We start from the raw sequence: 10,302 nt of genomic DNA, 5'->3' as shown, positions 1-10,302 counted from the left end.
CACATATGGAGGCTAGAGGACAGACAATTTGACAATCAGTTCTCTTTTTACCACATGGGTCTCTAGGGATGGAACTCAAGGTCCTCAGGCTTGGTGGCAAGCCTTTTATCCACTGAGCCCTCCTGCGCCTTCTTTCTTAGCCAATTCCTGCCTACTCTTTCTGGCCAGCACATAGGAGGCAAAACCAGATGTATTTCTGTAAAATCAAAGCCACCCAAGGCTTGATAGAGAGACCCTCTCTCAAGCAAATGAATGAAAGCGAGTTAAACTACAGCACCTCTCTAGAGCACCTCTTTGCTGCCCCAGCTGCCAGGACACTCCCATCCCAGTCTTGGACACTTAGAACCTGATTTTCCTGTCAATTTATGTCCAGCAAAATAAGTACCCTCACTCCCTTGATTTCTTGACTACTTCAGATGAAAACAAATCATACAGGGGTGGCGGAGTGGATTGTCAGTGGATGGCATCCCTAGACAGCCAAGTCGAAACCCAGTGGCTTCCCTAAGCCCTGCATCTGCCTTTCTTATGTCACCACTACAGCCTCCTGAGACTCCCCTCACCTATCCATCAGTCAGGATTCCTATAACTACTGCCCTCTGATGCAGACTCTGACCAGAGGGCTGTCCCCAAATGTAGATCTGATGAGATTACTGTTCATTTAAGGTCAAACAGCAGCTGTCTAGTGTACAGAGCTACCAAGAGTGAAAAATCTTGTTTTTGTTTCTGGTTTTGGTTTTTCCAGACAAGGTTTTTCTGTGAGTTCCTGGCTGCCCTGGAACTCACTCACTCTGTAGACCAGCATCTGCCTGCCTTTGTCTTCCAAGGGCTGAGACTGTCAAGTCTTGTTTTTTTTTTTTTTTTTTTTTTTTGGAGACAGGGTTTCCTTGTGTAACCCCGGCTGTCTTGTAACTTGATCTGTAGACCAGGCTGGCCTTGAACTCGAATTCAGAGATTTGCTTGCCTATGCCTCCCAAGTGCTGGGATTAAAGGCAGAAGTTGGGGCTGGAGAGCTGGCTCAGCAATTAAGAGCACTGACTGACTGTTCTCCCAAAGGTCCTGAGTTCAAATCCCAGCAACCACATGGTGGCTTACAACCATCTGTAATGAGTTCTGACACCCTCTTCTGGAGTGTCTGAAGACAGCTACAGTGTACTTATATACAATAAATAAATAAATCTTTAAAAAAAAATAAAGGCAGAAGTCACTACCACCTTGTCAAAAGTGTAAACAATTTATTTATTTATTTATTTATTTGGTTATTTTCAAGACAGGGTTTCTCTGTGTAGCCCTGCCTGTCCTGGAACTCACTCTGTAGACCAGGTTGGCCTCAAACTCAGAAATCTGCCTGCCTCTGCCTCCCACATGCTGGGATTAAGGGCGTGCGCCCACCACTGCCCAGCTAAATGTATAAAATTTTAAGGGGACACTTTGGACTCCAATTTTCTGCCACTCAAGCCAGGTTAGGTGAATAAACAGTAACTTATGCTTTGCTTTTTCAAAATAGAGTCTCACTATGTAGACTTTGACATGCTAGTCTTGAATTTATAGAGATCTACCATCCTAGTGGCCTAGGTAAACAGACTCTCTCTCTCTCTCTCTCCTTCCTTCCTTCCTTCTCTCCCTCTCCCTCTCCCTCTCTTTCTCTCCCTCTCTCTCTCTCTCCATCCCTCTCTCTCCCTCCCTCCCTCTCTCTCTCTCCCTCCCTCCCTCTCTCTCTTCTCCCCTCCCTCCCTCCTCCCCCTCTCTCTCTGGTTTTTTAAGACAGAATTTCTCTATGTAGCTGTGGCTGTGCTGGCCACTCTGTAGACCAAGCTGGCCTCAGACTTCCAGAGTTTGCTTGCCTCTGCCTCTGAGTCCTGGGATTAAAGGCTTGCACTACCATGCCAGGCTGGTGAACGTCTCTTAAGCTGAATGGTGGAGTCTTGTTGCCCTTTTAGCTTGGTCCTCGCCCGCCCATAGTGCTCCTTTCTCATTGTCAGTTCTGCACTCTGGGCTTCTGCTTTCCCACGGACCTGGAGGCCCCTTTATGTGCCTTCTTCCCTAACCAATCCTGCTTGTCTCTCGGGCCCACGCCCGACGCCCTGACCCCAGCTGTACTCATGCTCCGTTCTACATTTAGCACCACCAGGTCCTAGTGCTTTCATTTAAAACCATCATCAATCAAAACATTCATTGTTGTAAATTTAAATTGTTGGGGGGGGGAGGCAGACACTACATTTCTGCACTGAATGTCAGAAATGCTAATATATTAGGAGAGATACCCACTGACTTCCACTGTAACTGATGTTCTTGTGTGCATATGAACATATGTGTTACAAGTATGTGTACATATTCATGTGAGTATGAGTGCATGCTACGTGCAGGTATGTGTCTTCGTAGAGGTCTGGTCAATTTTATATATAATTTTCAGGACCCATCTATATACTCATTGTAATTAGTTTTAAGATTATTTTTTAAATAAATCTTTTTTGAAAGAATTTATTCATTTTTTAAGAGAATTGATTGTTTTGCCTGCATGTATGTCTTTGTAAGGATGTTGGATCCCTTGGAATTAAGAGTTACAACAGTTGTGAGCTGCCATGTGGGTGCTGGGAATAGAACACGGGTCCTCTGGAGGAGCAGCCAGTTCATAACTGCTCAGCCGTCTCCCCAGCCCTTTAAATAACTCTTTTAGGTCTTTTAGTTTATTTTTATGTGGGATTGATGCTTTGCCTGTATGTGTATCTGTGTGAAGGTGTCAGAGCTTCTGAAGCGGGAGTTACAGACAGTAGTGAGCTACAGTGTGTGGGTTGGGAACTGAACCCAGTTCCTTTGGAAGAACAGTCATTGTTCTTAAGTTAAGTCATCTCTTCAGTCCTTTAAGATTATTTTTGCTGGGCAGTGGTGGCGCACACCTTTAATCCCGGCACTTGGGAGGCAGAGGCAGGCGGATTTCTGAGTTCGAGGCCAATCTGGTCTATAGAGTGAGTTCTAGGACAACCAGGGTTACACAGAGAAACCCTGTCTCGAACAAACCAAAAAAAAAATTTTTAATTAAAAAGTTATGTGTGTGTGTGTGCATTCATGTAAGCATGACTGAGTGTGGGATATGTTCACAAGTGCAAGTGCCTGCAGAATCAAGAACAGGGTGCTAGATCCCCTGAAGGTGGAGATGCAGGAATTTGTGAGCTGCCTGCTGAGGGAACTGGAAACTGAACTCAAATCCTTTCCACAGACATGTTCTTAACACTTAACCACTGAGCCGTCTCTCCAACTACCTAAGTCATTTATTTTGAGACAGAGTCTCTCAAGTGGGACATGAAGCCTCAGAAATCCGCCTAGCTCCAGCACCCTAGTGCTGGGACCATAACTGTGTGTCACTGTGACAGGCTTTTTTTGTGAGCATGAGGGACTGAAGTAAGACTCTCATGCCTGCCGGGCAGTGGTGGCGCACGCCTGTAATTCTAGCACTCTGGGAGGCAGGGGCAGGCGGATTTCTGAGTTCGAGGCCAGCCTGGTCTACAGAGTGAGTTCCAGGACAGCCAGGACTATACAGAGAAACCCTGTCTTGAAAAAACCAAAAAAAAAAAAAAAAAAAAAAAACAAGTGCTTCACCAACTGAGTCCTGTCTCCACTGCTCCTGGCTCACCTCTCACCCTGCTGTGTCCATTTCAGGTCCAGACTCAGACAGCATTGATGTTTGATGAATAAATGAGTGACCACACTCCTGAACACATGAAATTTGAAGCAGACCAGGAGCTAGCAGCTCCAGCAGAACCAGTGCCTCTGACCTTCCCACAAGCACTGACCTAACTCTCTGAGACTAGGCCTGTGAACACAGCCCCACCCTGGCCTGGGTTTTCTGGAACAGTTCCTGTTTAAAAACAAAACAAAACAAAACAAAACAAAAAAACATCTGCCTGAAGAACTTGTCAGACCAGAGTCTGCGTGTGGGCTTGAAAATGTCTGCCATCTTTCCATTTGCTACCTGGAAACCCAGATGGGCCGTCCCACCCACAGCCCCCACCCACTGTCCCAGCCAGGCCTTGTTCCCAGGGGCAGCTCTCCAGGGCATCCTTCCTGGATTCTTGAGATCTGAGAAAGCAGTTTCAGTGTGCCAGGGCACTAGATAGTATGAGGAGGCCTGGGCGGCTAAGGCTGGTCTTTGAGATGCTGCTGCCCCCTGGTGGTGTCTAGAAGGAAGGTTGATTGCAAACTTGACCTTTCAGGCCAGTTTCCAATCATTTCCTTCTTTCTACAAACCATGTTCCATATCCAGATTGTGCTGGATTGGGCCAGGATGCTGCCAGTGCAAAGAGGAGAGGAACCCCATTTCTGTTCAGGGCAATTGTAAGTGTTGAAAACTCAGTCCACACTGAGCCCCTGATCCCACCACTGTAACCTGCTCCCTTCTCCCCTTGAAGCCTCCAACTTCCAAAACATTGAGTCTTCTTCAACTCCTTGCCTGTCTCCGATCCCCATAAACACCACAGCACCATCTGTGTGAGGCACAGTGGCCTCTTCTCAGGCTCTCTGTCTGTCTCTCTATTGTAGCTTTCACTGCTTAAACTAAACTCTACCTTGACAGGTCTAGGGCCTAGGACAATGCCCATTTACTTCCAGGAGCTGTGAGAGTTAACGGCCCTGCCCGCCCTCTGCATCTCAGTTAGGTGCCCCCTCCACTTCTCTGCTCTCCAGACTCTGTCTCGTGAGCAACTTTGTTATATTATCCCCTCTCCAGCCTGAGATGGACTGTGCACTTCTCCGTATGGCAGGCTCTTGCTCAGCCGTTCTTTTCCGAACCTTTGTTTAGAGGGCAAGGGGCTCTGTCTTTTTGTTCCTGTTTGTGCTGGTCAGTGCTGCATCCCTCATGGCCAGCATGCAACTGGGGTTGGCCTTAAACTTGTGTGATAACTTTCCTGGTTCTGCTTCCCCAGAGATGGAAACCAACTACTACCTCCATTCTCTCCCAGTTCAGGGAATAGAATTCAGGACATTTCAGTGATGGAGAGATGGCTCAGTGGTTAAGAGCACTCATGGCAGTCTTTTAGAGGACCTGGATTTGATTGCTAGCACCCACGTAGCAGTTTACAACTTTCTGTAACAGCAGGAAATTATACCATTTTCTGACCTCCACAAACACCAACCATGCATGGTACACATACATAATGTAGGCAAAGCATATATACACATATATACACATATATACACATGAAATAAAATAAATAATTTAGGGCCTTTCACATGCTAGGCAAGTGATCTAGCCCTGAGAATTATTTCATTTGTGTGTGTGTGTGTGTGTATATATATTTTAAAGGGTCTCACTATGTTGCTTTGCTGTTTGGACTGGAATTCACTATGTAGAAGGCTATCCTTGAACTCAGAGAGCATTTTTTACCTCCCCAGTAGTGCTTGGAAAAAAAGGCATGCTACCACTGGTGGTTTGCTAACTGGTCTTATGTCAACTAAGTAGTTATCTGAAAGGAGGGAATCTTACTTCATAAGATCCAGCTGAAAGGCATTTTCTTTTTCTTTTTAAATATTTATTTATTTATTATATGTAAGTACACTGTAGCTGTCTTCAGTCGCCAGAAGAGGTTTCAGATCTCTTTACGGATGGTTGTGAGCCACCATGTGGATGCTGGGATTTGAACTCATGACCTTTGGAAGAGCCGTCGGTGCTCTTACCTGCTGAGCCATCTCTCCAGCCCCCGGCGTTTTTTTTTTTTGTTGTTTTTTGTTTTTGTTTTTTTTTGTTTTTTTTGTTTTTTTTGTTTTTTGGATTTGTTTTTTCGAGACGGGGTTTCTCTGTGCAGCCCTGGCTGTCCTGGAACTCACTCTGTAGAAATCTGCCTGCCTCTACCTCCCAGAGTGGTGGGATTACAGGCGTGCGCCACCACTGCCCGGCTGAAAGGCATTTTCTTAATTTGTTATTTTAGGGGAGGGCCCAGCATTGTGGCTGGTTCCATTACTGTGGTGGTCCTGAGTTCTAGAAGCAAGCCAGTCAACAGCACCTTCTATGGCCTCTGCATCAGTTCCTGCCTTCAGGTTCCTACTCTGATTGAGTTCCAGTCCTGACTTCCTTCAATGATGAACAGTGCTGTGGAGGTGTAAGCTGAATAAACCCTTTTCTCCACAACTTGCTTTTGGTCATGGCGCTTTCTTCACAGCAATAGAAACCATAACTAGGAAACCTTGCAAAAACAACAACAAAAAAAAGGCTGGGTGGGGTTTGAGATAGGGTTTTACCATATACTCTTGGCTGGCCTGGAACTTGCCAGATCCAGGTGGTTTTAAACCTCCATTGATCCTCCTGCCTCAGCCTCTAAAGTCTGAATTCCAGTCACCATACTCTTTGTTTTGTTATTGCTTTTGTGTGTATATGCATGTTGTGCATGTGTGTGGCTATGCGTGCCTTAACACACGTGTGAAGGTGAGCAGACAACTCTGAGGTTTGCTTTTTTTTTTTTTTTTTGGATTTGTTTTTTTCGAGACAGGGTTTCTCTGTGTAGCCCTGGCTGTCCTGGAACTCACTCTGTAGACCAGGCTGGCCTCGAACTCAGAAATCCGCCTGCCTCTGCCTCCCAGAGTGCTGGGATTACAGGCGTGTGCCACCACCGCCCAGCTGAGGTTTGCTCTAGCTCCACATCTACACTAGTTCCAGGACCTAACTTTGATCACCCCCCTGGAGGGTCCTATTTGTTTGGGACATGCTATTTGTTTGGGACATGTTCAGGCTGGTCTCAAACTCACCATCCTCTTGCTCAAGCACTGGGATTACAGGTTTCTGGTAAGAACACAGATTGCAGGTTTTTAGCTCCTTTTCAGCTTCTCATGAACAGTAGAACTTTCCAAGGGACTCTTAAGGTCATGCAGTCTGGCCCTGTCCTAGACCCAGCCTGAACCTGCTTCTCAAGAGTTTTTGCAGAGGCTAAGATTCCAGCTTCAATCTTCTGGATCTCAGCTACACCCCTAGTTTTGGCCTCAGCCCTGCCCTAGTTTTGGTCCCACCTAGACTCACCCTCCCAAACTCAATGGACATGTGTTCCTGCACCCTAAGTCAACCTATCAGGGTAGGTTTCATGGAGATCCCTTCTATGACTGGGCATTACATCTGCTTGTGAATGTTCAATTTACTGTCTTGCAGCCCTCACGTTGGTATAAGTATTAGATGACTGGATCTGAGAGCTATCTTCTACTAACCCTGTCCAGTGCCTTGGGCAAGTTTACCCTTTCTGAGCCCGCACTGGTGAACAAAGATGAAGTGCAAGCTCTGGCTAGGGTAGAATCTTGGCCTGCTGCCTCTGCCACCAGTTGGGGTCTTGTGTTTCATTTGTTCTCCAGGCATCCTCTCAAGCCTTTTGTCTCATTTCTTCTGCCCTCTACCTGTTACTTTCCTTTTTCTGGTTCTCTCAAGGTGCATTACTGCCTTCCAGCACCCTCCTGGCTCACAGGAGTCAGCAGCTGGCAATTTCTGCACTCAGCCTCTAGACAGGGATTGACAGGATAGGAAAAGTTAGGGCACTGGATCAGGCCTAGTGTTCTCTGGCTTCCAGAGTCCATCCTGGCTTGGACTATATCTGTGGCCTGAAAATATGTAGGGAAGAGGAAGTATTGTGCATCCAGAGAGTATAAAATAGCCAATATCCAAGCCACACTTAGTAAAGTGTGTTCCTAGGGGAACAGGGACCCCTCCCAAGATCCCCAAAATAACATCATTTGAAGGGCCCTATGCAAATAAAATAGAAAGATGGTTTTATTGGTTAATAAGCACTTGCTATATAATCTCCGGGGCCTAGTTCAGAGTCCAGCACCTAGTAAGCCAGTGGTCTTGTAAATACCTGTAACTCCAGCTCCAAGGAATTTGATGTCTTCCGGGTCCAAAGTACACAGGCGCACACACACATACTTACAACTGAAAACACACACACACACACACACACACACACACACACACACACGGCTCTGAGTGCTTTCTTCTGACCTGAGGGCACTGCCCTTGTGCACAAACGGTCCTCAACCACATACACAATACACATCACTTGGGAAAGCAGAGGCAGGTGGATCTCTCAGTTTGAGGTCAGTCTGGTCTAAAGGTTCTGAATTAGCCAAAGCTACATATAGAGACCTCTCCAAAAACAAAACGAACAAACCTTAAGTAAATTTTAAAAAAAATCGTTTAAAGATAGGGTTTCTGTGTAGCTCTGGTTGTTCTGAAATCACTCTGTAGACCAGGCTGGCCTTTAATTCATGAGATTAAAGGCATGCAAGAACCACTACTAACCATTCAATAAATTTTAAGTATGAAACAGCACCTGGGTCAGTCATTAAAATATTCTTGCTCCTGAGTTGGAGTTGGACTGAAGCAGTGGTTCTCAACCTTCCAAATGCTGTGCCCCTTTAATACAGTTTTCATGTTGTGGTAACCCCCAACCTTAAAACTGTTTTGTTCTTTCAAGACAGAGTTTCTCTGTGTAGCCTTGGCTGTCCTGGAACTCACTCTGTAGACTATGCTAGCCTTGAATTCAGAAATCCGCCTGCCTCTGCCTCCCCCAAGTGCTGGGATTAAAGGCATGCGCCACCACTGCCCAGCAAAACTGGTTTTTGTTGCTACTTCAAAACAGTGACTTTGCTATTGTTATGAATCATGTCTTTAGTGCTCTTCGGCTACTCCAAAGGGACTGCAGCCCACAGGTTAAGTCGCTCTGGACTAGAGGCTGTGGCTGACTGAGGTCCTAAACAGTGGTGGTTTCCACTCAGGTGGCAAGGGTGAGAACAGAGGCCAAACTGACAATTCCCTCTTCTCTGCTAACATCCAAATAGCTCATCTTCAGGATACTTAACCAGTGTTCCATCGGTTTCTAAAGGCTTAGGGCAACAGGATGAGTAAGAATTCATTCCTCCTGAAACAGTGAGGATTTCTGTCAGCAGGCAGTGCTTCTCTAGAGGTTGACTAAAGAACAGATCTGGTCACATGGTTAACCTAGAGTTGGGATAAATGTGAGCTACAGGCCATCTGGAGGCTTCAGACAGGAACTAATCTCAAGGAGGTGCCTAGTCTGTGACTTCAGCTTGTGGAGGTTGGTCTTCGTTATTGGGGCTGATAGGTCAGAAATGCCCAGGCTGTTCCCAGGAACTGCTGTTTCCTTTTGGGAAGGCCCTTTAACCTTACCACATAAAATACATACACATCCATTAAAAAGTTTGTTTTTGGGGAGGGGGTTGGAGAACTGTATAGATGGCTCATTGGTTGAGAGCACTGGCTACTCTTTCAATTCTCAGTATAATTACATGGTGACTCACAACCATCTGTAATGGGATTGATGCTCTTTCTAGCATGCAAATATGACAAAGCACTCAGAATTCATAAAAAAAAGTGTCAGAAACTGCCCTCTGACCTTTATAGGCATAGAACAAGGTTATGGTTACATGGATACAAAAACAGACTCCTTCAAGCTACCCTGTGACCTCCACAGGTCAGAAGTATGCCACGGTATATGAATATGCCTACAATCACACATAAAGTATTTTTTTAAGTTTAACTTCATGGAGCAAGTGTTGCTTTTTGACATTAAGAAAGCTAGTAAGGCCGGGCGGTGGTGGCGCACACCTGTAATCCCAGCACTCTGGGAGGCAGAGGCAGGCAGATTTCTGAGTTCCAAGCCAGCCTGGTCTACAGAGTGAGTTCCAGGACAGCCAGGGCTATAGAGAGAAACCCTGTCTCGAAAAAACCAAAAAAAAAAAAAAAAAAAAAAAAAAAAAAAAAAAAAAAGAAAGCTAGTAAGTATACAGGCTTGTATCACAGATGTTTCTGTCCAGAGTGGTGGGGCAGGCACTTCCTGGTTCTAGCTAGACATCAGCATGTCTGTATGATCTTCTGACATCTCTTAGATATAGACATACACATACACCAAAGGAGAAAGGGGTTAGTTTTTGTTTTTAAAGTCTTTTTATTTAAAAACAAAAACAAAAAAGAAAACCAAATCAAAATATTTCCCACTGGAGGCTATTTCTTTTTTTGTCTTTTAAAAATTTTATTACACAAATATCTCCCATTCCCAAGTATCAGAAGAAAGACAACTTTGCTCTTTCTAAAACCAAGTGGGAAACTTTTAGAAAACAAAGTACAACTAGCTTTCTTCCTTCCCTGACCCAAAATAATGCCAATGTGTCAGCTGGTGGCCTAAGACTCATTCCCTTAATGCTTACATTTAATTTAAAAATCTTAGCAGAACATTGGAGATCGACTCTAAATAAGCAACAAAAAATATATATTTACAGTATTTCCCGACCCCCCCAAAAAACCAAACCCTTTAAACATAG

Source organism: Apodemus sylvaticus, chromosome 1 (genome assembly GCF_947179515.1).
Source record: "Apodemus sylvaticus chromosome 1, mApoSyl1.1, whole genome shotgun sequence".
Lineage (NCBI taxonomy): Eukaryota > Metazoa > Chordata > Mammalia > Rodentia > Muridae > Apodemus > Apodemus sylvaticus.
The sequence above is the reverse complement of the archived record's forward strand: the minus strand, read 5'-3'. Positions refer to the sequence as shown.